This window comes from Pan troglodytes, chromosome 11, assembly GCF_028858775.2.
Source record: "Pan troglodytes isolate AG18354 chromosome 11, NHGRI_mPanTro3-v2.0_pri, whole genome shotgun sequence".
NCBI classification, from domain to species: domain Eukaryota; kingdom Metazoa; phylum Chordata; class Mammalia; order Primates; family Hominidae; genus Pan; species Pan troglodytes.
The window spans coordinates 37,455,116-37,470,181 of NC_072409.2; the positions used below are offsets into that span (position 1 = coordinate 37,455,116).

Sequence of the window (15,066 nt, forward strand, 5' to 3'; positions counted from 1 at the left end):
CATACAGGTGAAGAAACAGGTTCACATGGGTTAATAACTTGCTTGAGTTCACACAGTTTGTAAATGTGAGGAACATAGCTGATATTTGATCCCAAGTTGTTGAGCTCCAAGGCTGTGCTCCATGTAAGAGTATATAGTTTTATTTTTATTTTATTTTATTTATTTTTCTTCTGTCTAGAGATTTTTATATTTTATATATATATAGGCTTATATGTACATATATTTTCATCTTTTATATTTAACATATAATTTTTTTATTATACTTTAAGTTCTGGAGTACATATGCAGAACATGCAGGTTTGTTACACGTGCCATGATAGTTTGCTGCACGCATCGACCCATCATCTAAATTAGGTATTTCTCCTAATGTTATCCCTCCTCTAAGCCCCCACCCCCTGACAAGCCCTGGTGTGTGATGCTCCCCTCCCTGTGTCCATGTGTTCTCATTGTTCAACTCCCACTTATGAGTGAGAACATGTAGTGTTTGGTTTTCTGTTCTTGTGTTAGTTTGCTGAGAATGATGGTTTCCAGCATCATCCATGTCCCTGCAAAGGACAAGAACTCATCCTTTGGGAGAAAATATTTGCAACCTATCCATCTGACAAAGGGCTAATATCCAGAATCTACAACAAACTTAAACAGATTTACAAGAAAAAAACAACCCCATCAAAAAGTGGGTGAAGGATATAAACAGACACCTCAAAAGAAGACATTTATGCAGCCAACAAACATATGGAATAAAGGTCATCATCACTGGTCATTAGAGAAATGCAAATCAAAACTACAATGAGATACCATCTCACACCAGTTAGAATGGTGATCATTAAGAAGTCAGGAAACAACAAATGCTAGAGAGGATGTGGAGAAATAGGAATGATTTTACACTGTTGGTGGGAGTGTAAATTAGTGTAAATTAGTTCAACCATTGTGGAAGACAGTGTGGCGATTCCTCAAGGATCTAGAACTAGAAATACCATTTGATCCAGCAATCCCATTACTGGGTATACACCCAAAGGATTATAAATCATTCTATGATAAAGACACATGCACACGTATATTTATTGTGGCACTGTTCACAATAGCAAAGACTTGGAACCAACCCAAATGCCCATCAGTGAAAGACTAGATAAAGAAAATCTGTCACATATACACTATGGAATACTATGCTGCCATATTTATTTATTTTTGAGACGGAGTCTCACTCACTCTGTTGCCCAGGCTGGAGTGCAGTGGTGCAATCTCAGCTCACTGCAGCCTCCGCCTCCAAAGTTCAAGTGATTCGCATTCCACATCCTCCTGAGTAGCTAGGACTACAGGCCCATCACCTCGCCCAGCTAATATTTTTCTTTTTCTTTTTTCTTTTTTTTTTTTTTTTTGTATTTTTAGTAGAGACAGTGTTTCACCATGTTGGCCAGGTTTGTCTCAAACTCCTGACCTCAGGCAATCCACCTGCCGCCTCGGCCTTCCAAAGTGTTGGGATTACAGGTGTGAGCCACTGTGCCAGGCACATTTCATTTTTAATAACAGTATCTGCAATACTGACAGGATTGAATCAAGATGGCAAATACTATAATGGAGGAGCTGGAGGCCACTGCCACTTAATAATTGCTGATATTAAATGTTTACTATATACCAGGAACTGGGCTATACATTTTATAGAAACCATCTCATTTAAACCTCAAAAATAACCCTATGGGATATACAATGTTCTTATCTTCATTTTAAAAAGGAAAAGAAACAGCTATGGCCCAGAGAAGTTTAGCAGGCCCCACAGCTATTAACCAGTAGAGTTAAAGTACCTTGAGTCCAGAGCCCATGTCACCAGTCATCATACCTAACCATTCTATCAGCCATTCTGACCATTTGTCAACTTGACAGATGTGGGGGTTTGTTCCATTCCTCCTTGCTTAGATGGCATCTCTCCCCTCCTTACCATTCTTGCAGCTTCCAACTCAAGCTACAATATCAATCCTTGCTGACACAGTAATCTTAAAAATAAGTGTAACTAGTAAAACAGGATCCCAAAGCAAACTCTGAATTATACCTTCTTTACTCGTTTTCTGCAATGGCTACCAATGTCCACTAAAGATATATATCTCTGTCTCATAATCCCAGGATGCAATAATCTCATCCAAACCCAGAGGAGATATGTGTGTTGTGTGTTTAAAAGGTAAGAACTGGGTAACTCTACATTAGGAAAACTGGATATATTTGATCAGTACAATGATATGTTGTGCTATTGTTTAAATAAGTGTTACCCAAACTGTACTCCTTTGACCTCCTTGCTTTAGAGTTATTTGGAATGGTTTTTAAATGCAGATCTGTAGGCCTCCCTCAGCCTGTCTCCAAAAATTCTGGAAGGGGTATGGAACTCAGTAATTTTTATTTAGCAATTCACAAACTGCCCTAGTATTTTGGATATAGATGCACAACAGAACCCCTGGCCCCGTTGTGCTTGTTTCTATACTCTTCAGTATTGTATAACTTGGTTTTGCAACTGTTTGACATATTAAAGATCAGGATTTATGTTACCTCAGAGCTTACAGAATAATTTATTACTCCAATCATTATCAGAATAGATTACTGATATTATAGGTACACCCAAATATTTCAAGAATTTTATGTACTCTATTGTCATGGAGGCCCAGTGTGCAATGATACACACACAGCATGCCCCTAAAAGTAGCAAACAAAATTTAACTTGAGTACTTTTTATGCATATTATGTCATACTGATCTTTAATTGCATTAGCCCAAGCACTGCAGAAAGATGCTAATCAGTATTTTGAGTACAAAGTGTTTTACACTCAACAAAAGCTTAGGAAACTGCTTTATTAAATCCTTCTCCTGAGGATTCACAGTCATACTAAATTTTTGAGAGGCTCCAGTGTGAAAAAGAAACTTGTTAACTTTATATAGTATTTCACACACACAAAAAAACTTATTTGTGCAGAGGATAAGCTTTTTTTCCTTCTTTTCTGCACATTTCTTACCACCAATTTGCTTCGTTCTGAATTAATTTACTCGACAAATGTATGTTGTAAATATGTGCAACACTATAAGCTAGGCAGTTATGTTAGATCTGAGGATAAAATGATGACTAAACTAGACAGACTCTTCAAGAGCCACATTCATTATCACTTGAAACTTGTCAAGTCACACAGGTTTCTCATAGCCCAAGGGGCTCTGATTCAATGCAATCAGCTATATTGCCTCAGTTCCACTACTGACCTTACTTTAGTTACAGCTTTCAAGAGGCTTCGAGAATCTCCAAACAAACCCAGAGCTGCTGCTGAGCTGGGCTTGACAAGCAGAAGAACTCCCCAGGTGGCTGCATATCCAAGTTAGCCCTGTAACAAGTAGAGTATTATAGAATCTGTTTTGGCATACATAGTGCAGTGGCTGCTTCAAAACAGGCATTTGAACTGGTTGTTGAATCAAAATTTAACCTGCAAATTTTTGTGCTGGGCAGGAGTTTTTTCATACCATGAAATAATGCTAATTATTTGTAAGGCTATTTTGAACATCCACTGACAAATAATGCAGATAATTGAGGTATTTATTTGATAATGCAGGTGGACAATCCTTTGTAATTACACTTTTGTTGCTATTGGCTTATTACTTTTCTCCTGAAATAGGGAGCACAAATGAGTTCACTGAAAAAGCAGATCTTCCTTTTACCCATAATACTATTGCTTTGAGAATGACTGAAAGCATGGTACATAACAGACACATAAGAATTAATTTCAGAGTTTTATTTATTTTAATGGTCACACCAATGATACATACTCCTAATTCTGTAACGCTATATATATCCTCATAGCTGTTATAATTTAGGTGATTATAATTTTGTATTTGCAAAAGATGCCTTCCAACATGGAAGATGCAGCTAACCATCCTACAGTACACAGAATTGTAACCTATAAAGGTTTTATGATTGCGAAACATTAAACTCTGCCTTAGTTCCCTCCTATGGCAGAGGAGATAATACCAGAAATTTAGAAATTGAAATAGGTTCAAAAATTAGTGGTCAAAAGGCTCCTAGTCTTCAATGCACATAGCACAGTGCTATTAGAGATGTCCTACTGACACATAGAGGAAAATACCACTTCACTTTCACAGTCTCCTAATGCATAGGTTATTGTCCAAACTCTTCAATGTGGTTATCAGAGCATGCCACAATTTGTTCCCAATCTACTTACCTTAAACTGTTGCTTATAACCGACTTTTGTAATCCTCAGGAAGAATAACATGACTCACTTTGGTACCCTGTATTCTAGACATCAGCTGGATCCACCCTGCTCATCAACACAGTGACAGATATTGCTGCCAAATCTTGCACACATCCACATTACAACTACTAGCTTTCAATGCCTTGTGCTGTTCCTATTTTTATCTGACCAAATAATGGAATGCTTTGCTTTGGAATTTGGACAAAACTGACAAAATCAGACCTAGACTAAATCAAATATGTTTGTTTCTTTGGATATGTTTGTTTCTTCAAGGCTGCAGAATTATCCTTCATCTATTTAATCAAGAAATAGTTAGCAAATGCCTACTGTCTGCCAGATACTCTGCTAGGGAGTGTAGATGCAGCAGGGAAAATAAGAAGACATCTGGAATTAAAAGTACATTTTCTCAAACCATATGAGGTTCAATTCTGAATATGTAAGACAATGTGCAAAATTAAAATAGCTTCTTCGTTTTGAAGTTGTATGATCAATTTGGGTCATATAGGCCTATAACCTCTTCCAGGCTCACTCCCCAACCAGCCCACCAGCCACATCTGCCACTATGGGGCTATTTATGGAATCCTAACTTTCAGCCGAAGAAGTTTCAAAAGGAATACTAAGTAGAAAATATGATGGAAAAAATAAAGCTCATTTGGGAGGTAGAATTAATAAAAAGTATTAAAATATAATTGAGTGACATAAGTCCCTTGTGTAAGAGAATGTAGTATGCAGGTTACATGTTATGGTTGAGATTCTCTCCCAAAAGAAAATTATCAAAGATACCACTCTGGCAATGTGAAGTTTACCATTTAGCATACCAAAAAAAAAAAATGCAAGTTGTGTTACGGCTTTATAACTTGAATTTGGGAAACTATCATCTGATTTAAAAAGAGAAAATAAGTGTGAGTAGGAAATTAACATTCTGTTATCAAAAATCTAGACTTCAATCTCTTAGCAGAAAATTTTACAATTTTTCTATTAATCATTTATTTACCTTTTAACATATGAGTTTCTTATTTGCCTGTATTTATTATTATCCATTGAATAAAATCTATCAGTCTTCTAAAATCTATCACTCTTAGAGAGCATAGTATAACTAGATATGGAATATAAATGCAATATGTGCATGTTTATTTGCATACCAATAAACTGTAGCACTAAACAATTCATTTGGGGAGCTTGTTTGTGATAGCACTTTATGAGGTGGCTTTAAACAAAAGGTAGAAGAAACTGGAGCTATTTGTGTTTGTCTCAAGAGAATAAAAGCTTTTTCCTTGAGTTCTCTGATGCATGTAATGTTTGAGATTTACAGAAATAGCATCCTTCTCTCAAGAGAATAAAAACACCTCCAGGCAGAAAAATAACCCTGCAACATGTAACTAGCAGGTAGTCTGTTTCATCAATTACTTAGATAAAAAATGCAGAAATTTGAGAAAAACAATTTTAAACTCCATTACAAAAGCACATATTTCCCTAACAGAGCTGATAGTCCATTCTGCTCCACCAAAAGAGAAGGCATAGAATTAATCAACTCAATTCTTTCTGTTTTGCCCCTCTGTCCTCCCCAGTTCCCTCTTTTACCCCATAGAAATTCTACAGTTCCAAGGGAAGCTTTGCAATTAAGGATAGCTTTTCACAGCATCAGTGGTCAGCTTGTCCTGCTGTCTACACTGCTGGAAATCTCACTGAATTCTCCAGGTATTCAGTAGCATTCTCTGACAGGAAAGGGGGGAATGAAATCCTTCCTTCTTTCCAAGTTAAAGCTTCTTCATCATCAAAATCCTGAGTTTCCTTCTGCCCCTCTTTAACTCCTGCAGGTTGCCTTTCCCCCGACAGGACATCAGGGTCCTGACATCCTGTTCAAGGGATGCTTTCCCCTGTAACAGCACTAGATTCTTAGCTGTTCCCTTCTTCCTGACCCTCTCTCTTCCCGTGGCTTCTCCATCACTTCTTGAGCCTGGTTTTCCTTGAGCACATCTGACTCTCCTTCTCAACTTGTCTTGCCTTCTTATCTTTGAAATGTTGGTGTTCCAGATGTTTCATCCTCAGTCCTCTTTTGTGTCCTATATTCTCTTCTAAGCTAGGTGTTTTTAGGTAAGTCACTTACCCTCTCTGATACTCAGTTACACATATGTGGTAGGGGTGAAAGAGAGTGGACTGGATAGTTTCTAAAGTTTAATCCCATACTAAAATTCAGTGATAATAACTCAGAAGGAAGAAATGACAGTGGAGATAAAGAACTGCAAATCCTGAATGAAAATAGATGGGCTTGGGAGAATGGATCTTGGTAAGAATACCATGAGAGAACTGGATGCTGCAGCTCAGAACAGGATGCCCCAGTAACCCTGTGGATCCCACTCTCTTTGGGATCCATTGAGATTCTCTAATAAATGCCAAGGGCAGTGTGAAACAGGGAAATAGTCACAAAAGGGAAACCAGAAAAGTGTCTGGATAAGGGGACAGATGTGGGGAATCCTTTTCCTTGCTTCCTAACTCAGAGAAAAGCAAGGTAGAAGCAACATACTCTAAGAGTTACTGCTTACCTGGTTTTGCTCCAGGAAGCCCAAGCACAAGACATTTTACTCTGATATTCAATTAGAGCTCACCCAGGATTCAAAACTCTTTTTTGAATCAAAGTACTTTTTTGAGTCAAAGTACTCTTTTTTTTTTTTCAGACAGAGTTTCACAGTTGTTGCCTAGGCTGGAGTGCAATGGTGCATCATCTCGGCTCACCGCAACCTCCGTGTCCCAGGTTCAAGCGATTCTCCCGCCTCAGCCTCCCCAGTTGCTGGGTTTACAGGCATGCACCACCATGCCCAGCTAATTTTGTATTTTTAGTAGAGATGGGGTTTCTCCATGTTGGTCAGGCTGGTCTCAAACTCTCGATCTCAGGTGATCCGCCCACCTTGGCCTCCCAAAATGCTGGGATTACAGGCTGAGCCACCACACCTGGCCCATCCTTTGATCATGGATTCTATTAGGACAACAAAAGGTTTTCTTAATAATTCCAGGTATTCTGGAACGAAAACTCTACACACATGGTTTATGGGTAACTTACATGTAAAAATGATTTTTTGATGCCTGGATCACAAAGTTATACACAAAAATTATAAAGAGTATTCATTTGGGAGCTGATATAAATGTCCAGCTCTTCCTCAGTAGGGACCTGGTAAGAGGTCACCAGGTGTGGCTCAAAGCTATAGCTCTGTCCTAGCTGGGTTCACCTTCTTTCACTGTATAAGTGTTGTTGATTCTTATCCGTGAATCTTACCCTGCCTACATGGGATGCCTATTCTTGTTTGGGAGCCCTTAGTGCTATCTTCCACCTTCTATCACTGCTCAAGAAGTTTGTTTGTGCCAATAAGTCTACAAAATGCCTGAAGTACATACTCATTACCCAGGTGTAATGGATCTGGCCTGTTCCACAAGACTCAGGTTCAGATAATGTCTTGTCATTTTCTCATATTTGTTTTGGAACAGTGGTTCTCAACTGGGGAACCCCAGAAAACATTTGGCCATGTCAGGAGACCACTTTGTCACACTGAGGGGCTAGGGTGCTATTGGCATCTCACAGGTAGAGGCTAAAGATGCAGCTAACCATCCTACAGTACACAGAACAACCCCCACAGTAAAAAATTATATGACCCAAAATATCAATAGTGTCAAGACTGAGAACCCTCAATTGAGACCCAACTCAGAGTGCTACCAGTCAAGATTCATGGGAACTCACCTAGGGACTCTCTCCCCCATCTCTCCCTCTCTTCTCTCTGGGGGTTTAATAAGTCTGAAAAGACACGTGTGTGACCCTGAGCTGGGCGTGGGGAGTTGTGCCTCTCAGCCTATCGTTACCTGATGTTGTTCCTGGTGGCCAGATGGTACCACTGATCTGACACACCAGGAATTTGTTCTTACCTCTCGTTTCCCCACAAGAGCCCCTGATTCTCATTAGAAATATCTTGATGTCTCAGGATCCAAGACTAACAGAAGGTTTTTTGCCTTTTCTGGAAGAAATGAAAGCCAGGGCTTTAGGCACACTATGCCTTCATTAAACTCTCAAGGGGAGAATCCACATGCCTTTCAATTCTTGCTGATAGGACCACAGCAGTGGAAACAAAGCACAAGGTAAGTTCCCAGTAGGTTCCCCCGCTCTGTATAGATTTGTAGTAACTTAGTCTGATTCTGGTAATGGCAACTCTCACTCTGCCTGCCTCCTTTTAGTCTGTGACTCTGCCTGTCTTCTCCTGAGCTGGGCCTTCAGGGTCCTGAATTCTGCCCCTAGAAAGACTGTACCCTAAAGGGTACTCATCTATACCCTCACTATTGGGCATGTCTATACCCTCACTATTGGGATGGGAGAGGGCAGGAAATTGCCACCCTTTAGACAAAAGAGTAACTCTCTGATAGGACCTCAGAGCTACAAATGGGTGTCAAAGGGTGCTAATCTATACCCTCACTATTGGGCATGTCTATACCCTCACTATTGGGATGGGAGAGGGCAGGAAATTGCCACCCTTTAGACAAAAGAGTAACTCTCTGATAGGACCTCAGAGCTACAAATGGGTGTCACAGGGTGCTAAGCATGAGTCCTCCTGTGGCCTATCTCCCATGTCTCATCCTCACCATCAGTAATGGTCTGAGATTTTCCTGTTTAACCATTTCATACTTGATGTGTGTAGATACCAAGTGATATGGTTTGGCTGTGTCCTCACCGAAATCTCATCTTGAATTGCAGCTTCCACAATTCCCATGTGTTGTGGGAGGGACCAGGTGGGAGGTAATTGGATCACAAGGGCAGGTCTTTCAGTGCTGTTCTCCTGATAGTGAATAACTCTCATGAGAGCTGATGGTTTTATAAAGGGGAGTTTCCCTGCACAAGTCCTCTCTTGCCCACTGGCATGTAAGAAGTCCCTTTGTTCTTCCTTCATCTTCCACCATGATTGTGATGCCTCCCCAGCCATGTGGAACTGTGAGTCCATTAAACCTCTTTTTCCTTATAAATTACCCAGTCTCGTGTATGTCTTTATTATCCATGTGAGAACAGACTAATACAACAAGTCTTCATCACAATACTTATATCATGGAATTGTAATTATCTGTATACTCATTTGTTTTCCCACTGGGCCTAGAGCTCCTTGAGGAAAAAGACTGTTTTAGTTATTGCTACAAAGAAAGCACAAGACAGAGTGCTTGTGCATAAGAAGCACTTAGCATTACAGAATTAAAAATGCATTTAACTAAAATATTTTCCAGTGAAATATATGTAAAGATTTATAAAGGAAGGTATTAATAGGGTGAGACTAGCTATCCAGAATTTACAAGGTGATATTTTATTTTATTTTATTTATTTTTTATTTTTTAGTTCTTTGAGAAATCTTCAAACTGCTTACCATGGTGCCTGAACTAATTTACATTGCCACCAACATTGTGTGTGTGTGTGTGTGTGTTTTTATTATACTTTAAGTTTTAGGGTACATATGCAAAACGTGCAGGTTTGTTACATATGTATACATGTGCCATGTTTGTGTGCTGCACCCATTAACTCATCATTTAACATTAGGTATATCTCCTAATGCTATCCCTCCCCCCTCCCCTCACCCCACAACAGGCCCCCGTGTGTGATGTTCCCCTTCCTGTATCCATGTGTTCTCATTGTTCAATTCCCACCTATGAGTGAGAACATGCAGTGTTTGGTTTTTTGTCACAAGGTGATATTTTATATAAACCAGTTAAAATACCAATACACAGCTCTTCTGAAGCTTTTAGCACAATGGAATAAAAATCAGAAAGTTTTTTTCTTTTTTTTCTGTCATCTGGAAATTGTGGCAGCAAATAAATTCCTCTGTCTTTTATTTTTGGAAGACGCTGATAAAATTTCACGCATCATCATTTGAATTATTTATTTCACAAGGTTAGACGAAAAACTTACCTGCAAGTTAAATAGAAGAGACACCAGAGTGAGCTTTCACAGGCTTGCTGGCTCTCATAATCTCAAGAGAGAAATGACTAAAATCAAAGTGTTCTATGGAGCTATAAGCAGCTTCTCTCCAATGGCCTCTGTAATCTAAAAGCTGCCTGCTTTTAGAGATAGTTCTGAGTTATATAAATGATCTTTCTATTGGTCTCGTTTAGCCCAAGGTCAGGTAACTAGTATGCATGTGTATTTCATTAAGAAGAATTCTGGTTTTGCACCATTGGATATACTTGACTCACAGGAAAGAGAAATGAATGAATAAAGTTTGCACTTACAGTTTTTTCCTGGCTCTTAGGTCTTGTTACTAAACTGTTGAAACACCTGAATTAAGTCTATGGGAATAAGTTTGAAGTCTTTATAATAGCAAATTATAACCTATGTTTTAAGGTAGCTACTCTCCAGCTACCTTAAAAAGTGGCGTAAAATTATCAATACAATTTATTTTTATTTATTTTAAAAGATTGACCTCTATTATGAAAAAGAGGGACTCAGGTGTTGATGTGAGAATAATTATTATAGCCAATGTAGTTAATATTAATCTCAGATGTGCAAATAAGTAGACCATTATAATAATATTAACAACTTGACCTAAAATATACTTTGAATTTCCATTCCACCAAGATAGGATAAACTTAATCTCACATATTTTGGGGTTCTATACCTCAAAATAATAAAAGCCATATATGACAAACCCACAGCCAACATTATACTGAATGGGGGAAAGCCGAAAGCATTCCTCCTAAGACCTGGAACAAGACAAGGATGCCCATTTTCACTGCTCCTATTCAACATAGTACTGGAAGTCCTAGCCAGAGCAATCAGGCAAGAGAAAGAAATAAAAGGCATCCAAATCGGAAAGGAGGAAGCCAACCAAATTACCTCTGTTTGCTAATGATATACCTAGAAAACCCTAGGGACACCTCTAAAAGACTCCTAGATTTGATAAATGAATTCAGTAAAGTCTGAAGATACAAAATTGTTGTACAAAAGTCAGTAGCATTTATATAATCAATAAAGTTCAAGCTGAAAACCAAATGAAGAACTCAATCTCATTTACAATAGCTACCAAAAAAAATACCTAGGAATATACTTAACCAAGGGGGTTAAAAATCTCTATAAGGAAAACTACAAAACACTGATGAAAGAAATTGTAGATGATGCAAACAAATGAAAAAGCATCCCATGCTTACAGATCATAAGAATCAATATAGTTAAATGACCGTACTGCCCGAAACAATATACAGATTCGATGCAATCCCAGCAAAATACCAATATCATTTTTCAGGAATTAAAAAAAAGTAAATTCATATGGAACCAAAAAAGAGCCCAAATAGCCAAAGCAATCCTAAGCAAAAAGAACAAATCTGGAGGCATCACACTACCTGACTTCAAATTATACTGCAAGGGTAAGGTAACCAAAACAGCTGGTACTCGTACAAAAATAGACACCTAGATCAATGGAGTAGAATAGAGAGCACAGAAATAAAGCCACATAACTATAGCCAACTGATCTTTTTACAAAGTTGACAAAAACATACCTGGGCAAAGGGTACCCTGTTCAATAAATAGTGCCGGGAAAATTGGCTAGCCGTATGTTGAAGAATGAAACTGGACTCCTATCTCTCACCATATACAAAAATTAACCAAGATAGATTAAAGACTTATAGACCTAACACTATAAAAATACTAGAACAAAATCTAGGAAAAACTCTCCTGAACAATGGCAAATAATTCATTGCTAAAATCAAATGCAACAAATACAAAAATAGACAAATGGGATTTAATTAAACTAAAAACCTTCTATGCAACAAAAGAAATAATCAAAAGAGTGAACAGACACCCTGAAGAATGGGAGAAAATATTTGCAAACCATACATTTGAAAAATGACTAATATCTGGAATCTATAAGGAATGCAAACAACTCAACAACCACAACAAAATAACCCCATTAAAAAGTGGGCAAAGGACATAAACAGATATTTTGCAAAAGAAGACATACAAAAGGCCAACAAACATAAAAAAATGCTCAGCATCAGTAATCCTCAGAGAAATGCAGGTTAGAACCACAATGAGATACCATCTTATAGTAGTCAGAATGGCTATTATGAAAAACATGAAAAAATAACAGATGTTGGTGAGGGTGCAGAGAAAAGGGAATGCTTACACACTGCTAGTGGGCATGTAAATTAGTACAGCCTCTATGGAAACAGAGTATGGAGATTTCTTAAAGGAATAAAAGTAGATCTACCACTCCATCCAGCAATAATCCCACTCTTGGGTATACACCCAAAGGAAAAGAAATCATCATATCAAAAAATACTTGCACCCATATGTCTATCACAGCACTATTCATGATAGCAAAGATATGGAATCAACCTAAGTGTCCATCAACAGATGATTGTATAAAGAAAATGTGTGTATATGTGTGTGTGTATATATATATACACACACACCACTATATATATATATACATATACACACATTTTCTTTGTACACACACACACACACACACACACACACACACACACACAATGGAATACTATGCAGCCATAAAAAAAGAATGAACTCATGTCTTTTGAAGCAACATGGATGGAACTGGAGGCCATTATCTTAAGTGAAACAACTCAGAAACAAAGTTAAATGCCACATGTTCTCACTTATAAGTGGGAGCTAAATAATTTGTATATGTGAACATATGAAATAATACATGTAAAATACTCAGAAGTGTGGAAAGGTGGGAGGGGGTGAGGAATGAGAAATTACTTAATGAGTAAAATGTATATTATTCAGGTGATGGTTACACTAAAATCCCAGACTTCATCACTACACATATAGCTATGTAATAAAATGGCACTTGTACCCTCTAAGTCTATAAAAATAAAAATTTAGGGTTCCCTCCCCTTGCCCAAGAGTGTGTTTAAAATCTGGGTGATTTATACAGTGCTATGCCATTTTGATGTAAAGGGTTGGATTCCCATCTGATGTTCAATATCATATTTCTGTGCAGTTTTCCTCTGAGAATGCTGTGACCCCTTTTGGTTCTCTGTTATCAATCTGCAGAGATCGCCACTAAAAGAAATATCACCAGCTTCTCTCTGCCTGCCCCCTTCAAGTTGGATGTATTTCTCTTCTTCTTCCTTTTGTTTTATGGACACGTAATATATTCTAACCTTTCTGTGTCATACTGAGACATCAAAATCTCCACCAAACTGGCTAAGACCCATTCTTTCTAAACTTACCACACCTGTTTCCTCTCTGAACTCCAGGCTTTCCCCAGAAAGCAAGGTACAGGATCCATCTTCATGGACCAATCCATCCACCTTCTTCTACCTGGGAGTTAGCAAAGTCAACCTCTTTCTCTTCCATCCCAAACATTTTGGCTGTGCCTAAGCTTCTCTCCAGTCACCTAAGGGCCTAGGTTTTTTGGAGACAAAGTCAATAAGACTCCTTTGTTTCTATCTTTTATCCTATCCTGTCCCCTTCCTTGAGCAAGGAGCATAGAACTGCCCAAATCATTGAATGGGGTAGGGGTAGGAGGTTGATGAAAAAGTGAAGTACACATACGAAAAAAAAAATGTTAGTATCTCAAAATGTTATCTCCCCACACTTACCACATTTATTGAGTATCCTTCCCTAGTCAGTATTTTTTTAATTGCATCCTACGGATTGCTTTTTGGTTTTGTTGGTTTTGGGGGTTTTTTTCCTGCTTACACATCTTTCAATCCAACTCCACTGTTTGTCCTGAGTAAGCTTGGGTGGATTGTCACTCCTCCTTACACCCCATTCTGATGTTGCCACTTTCCTTCACATAAGGAGTCTGGGGTTTTCTGCACAACCCAGCTTCTGCACAAACAGCTTCATTTGTGATTCCTAGCAGATGGACTAATGAGCTAAGGTTGGATCTTCCCTTCCTCAATCTGATCATTTCTTTCATCCCTATCTATTAACTATTATCTGTGTTCCACATGTCTCTACCTGTTTTCATTTTTTCTCTGACTAAATATCCCATAATACAGGACATTTCTTTCATAGTATACCATACAATGCAGTTTTTTCTGAGCCTCTCTTCCTCCTGCAGTGTGTGTCTTTGACATTGTATTTACCTCATGGACTGGAGAAAGAGAACTGCCATTGGAGGGTTGATGGGCTGTGGCACTGTCACAGAGTCTGGGAGAAAGGATTCCAGATCAGTCTGGCTCAGAGGGGAGCGGTGTGTGCATAACTTGCAAAATGACCCTGGATTTTTCTAGTTGTGTGACCCTTCATTATCCTGAGTTGGGTATAAAGGGAAGGGATTGGTTAGAGTTTTTCATCACCTTCCGAGGGACTAGATTAGGTGGAGCACATGGTACATCATCTAGGAAAGTGCTTCTTAATTCTCCCCCCTCAATGATGCAGTTAGTGAAAAATTGGGCCAGACTTTGAACTACATTCTTTTCTTTGTCAGTACCATTGTTAATTTTATTATATTTTCATATTCTTTTGGATTTTCAGTGAAATTTTCATGGCATATCTATTAACCACATCCAATATACCACTCTGCAAACACAGATGTCCCAAAGCTGGAATTTTCACCCATGTACATCTAATTCCAAAGCCCCACATTTTCTGCTACTTCATGGTGCCACCTTAAATGTAGTACATTCAGTTCTGCTCCTTGAATTCATGAGGCTGTTTTAAAATAGATTCTAATACTCTATTTTATCCTTGATTTCTGTTTCCTGAATTCCCTGAAGTTATTCAGTACGAAAAAATGAGCATTGTATATGTGTGGCCTATTTCTCAAATAACATCAGTGGATGGAAATACTTCCAGAGAGAAGCCAGCAAAAGGCATGAGACACATGGAACACAGAACTTTAATA

The 15,066-nt window shown here is 38.4% G+C and overlaps 1 long non-coding RNA gene across 2 annotated transcripts in view; it reads right to left on the minus strand.

The window, feature by feature from the left end:
• The window catches only part of LOC129136044 (uncharacterized), a 77,898-nt gene that overhangs the window by 53,536 nt on the left and 9,296 nt on the right, over positions 1–15,066 (minus strand). For both annotated transcript variants that reach the window (XR_010148614.1, XR_010148615.1), the window contains exon 2: positions 3,231–3,349. This is a non-coding gene — a long non-coding RNA (uncharacterized LOC129136044). The remainder of the gene's footprint in view (positions 1–3,230; positions 3,350–15,066) is intronic.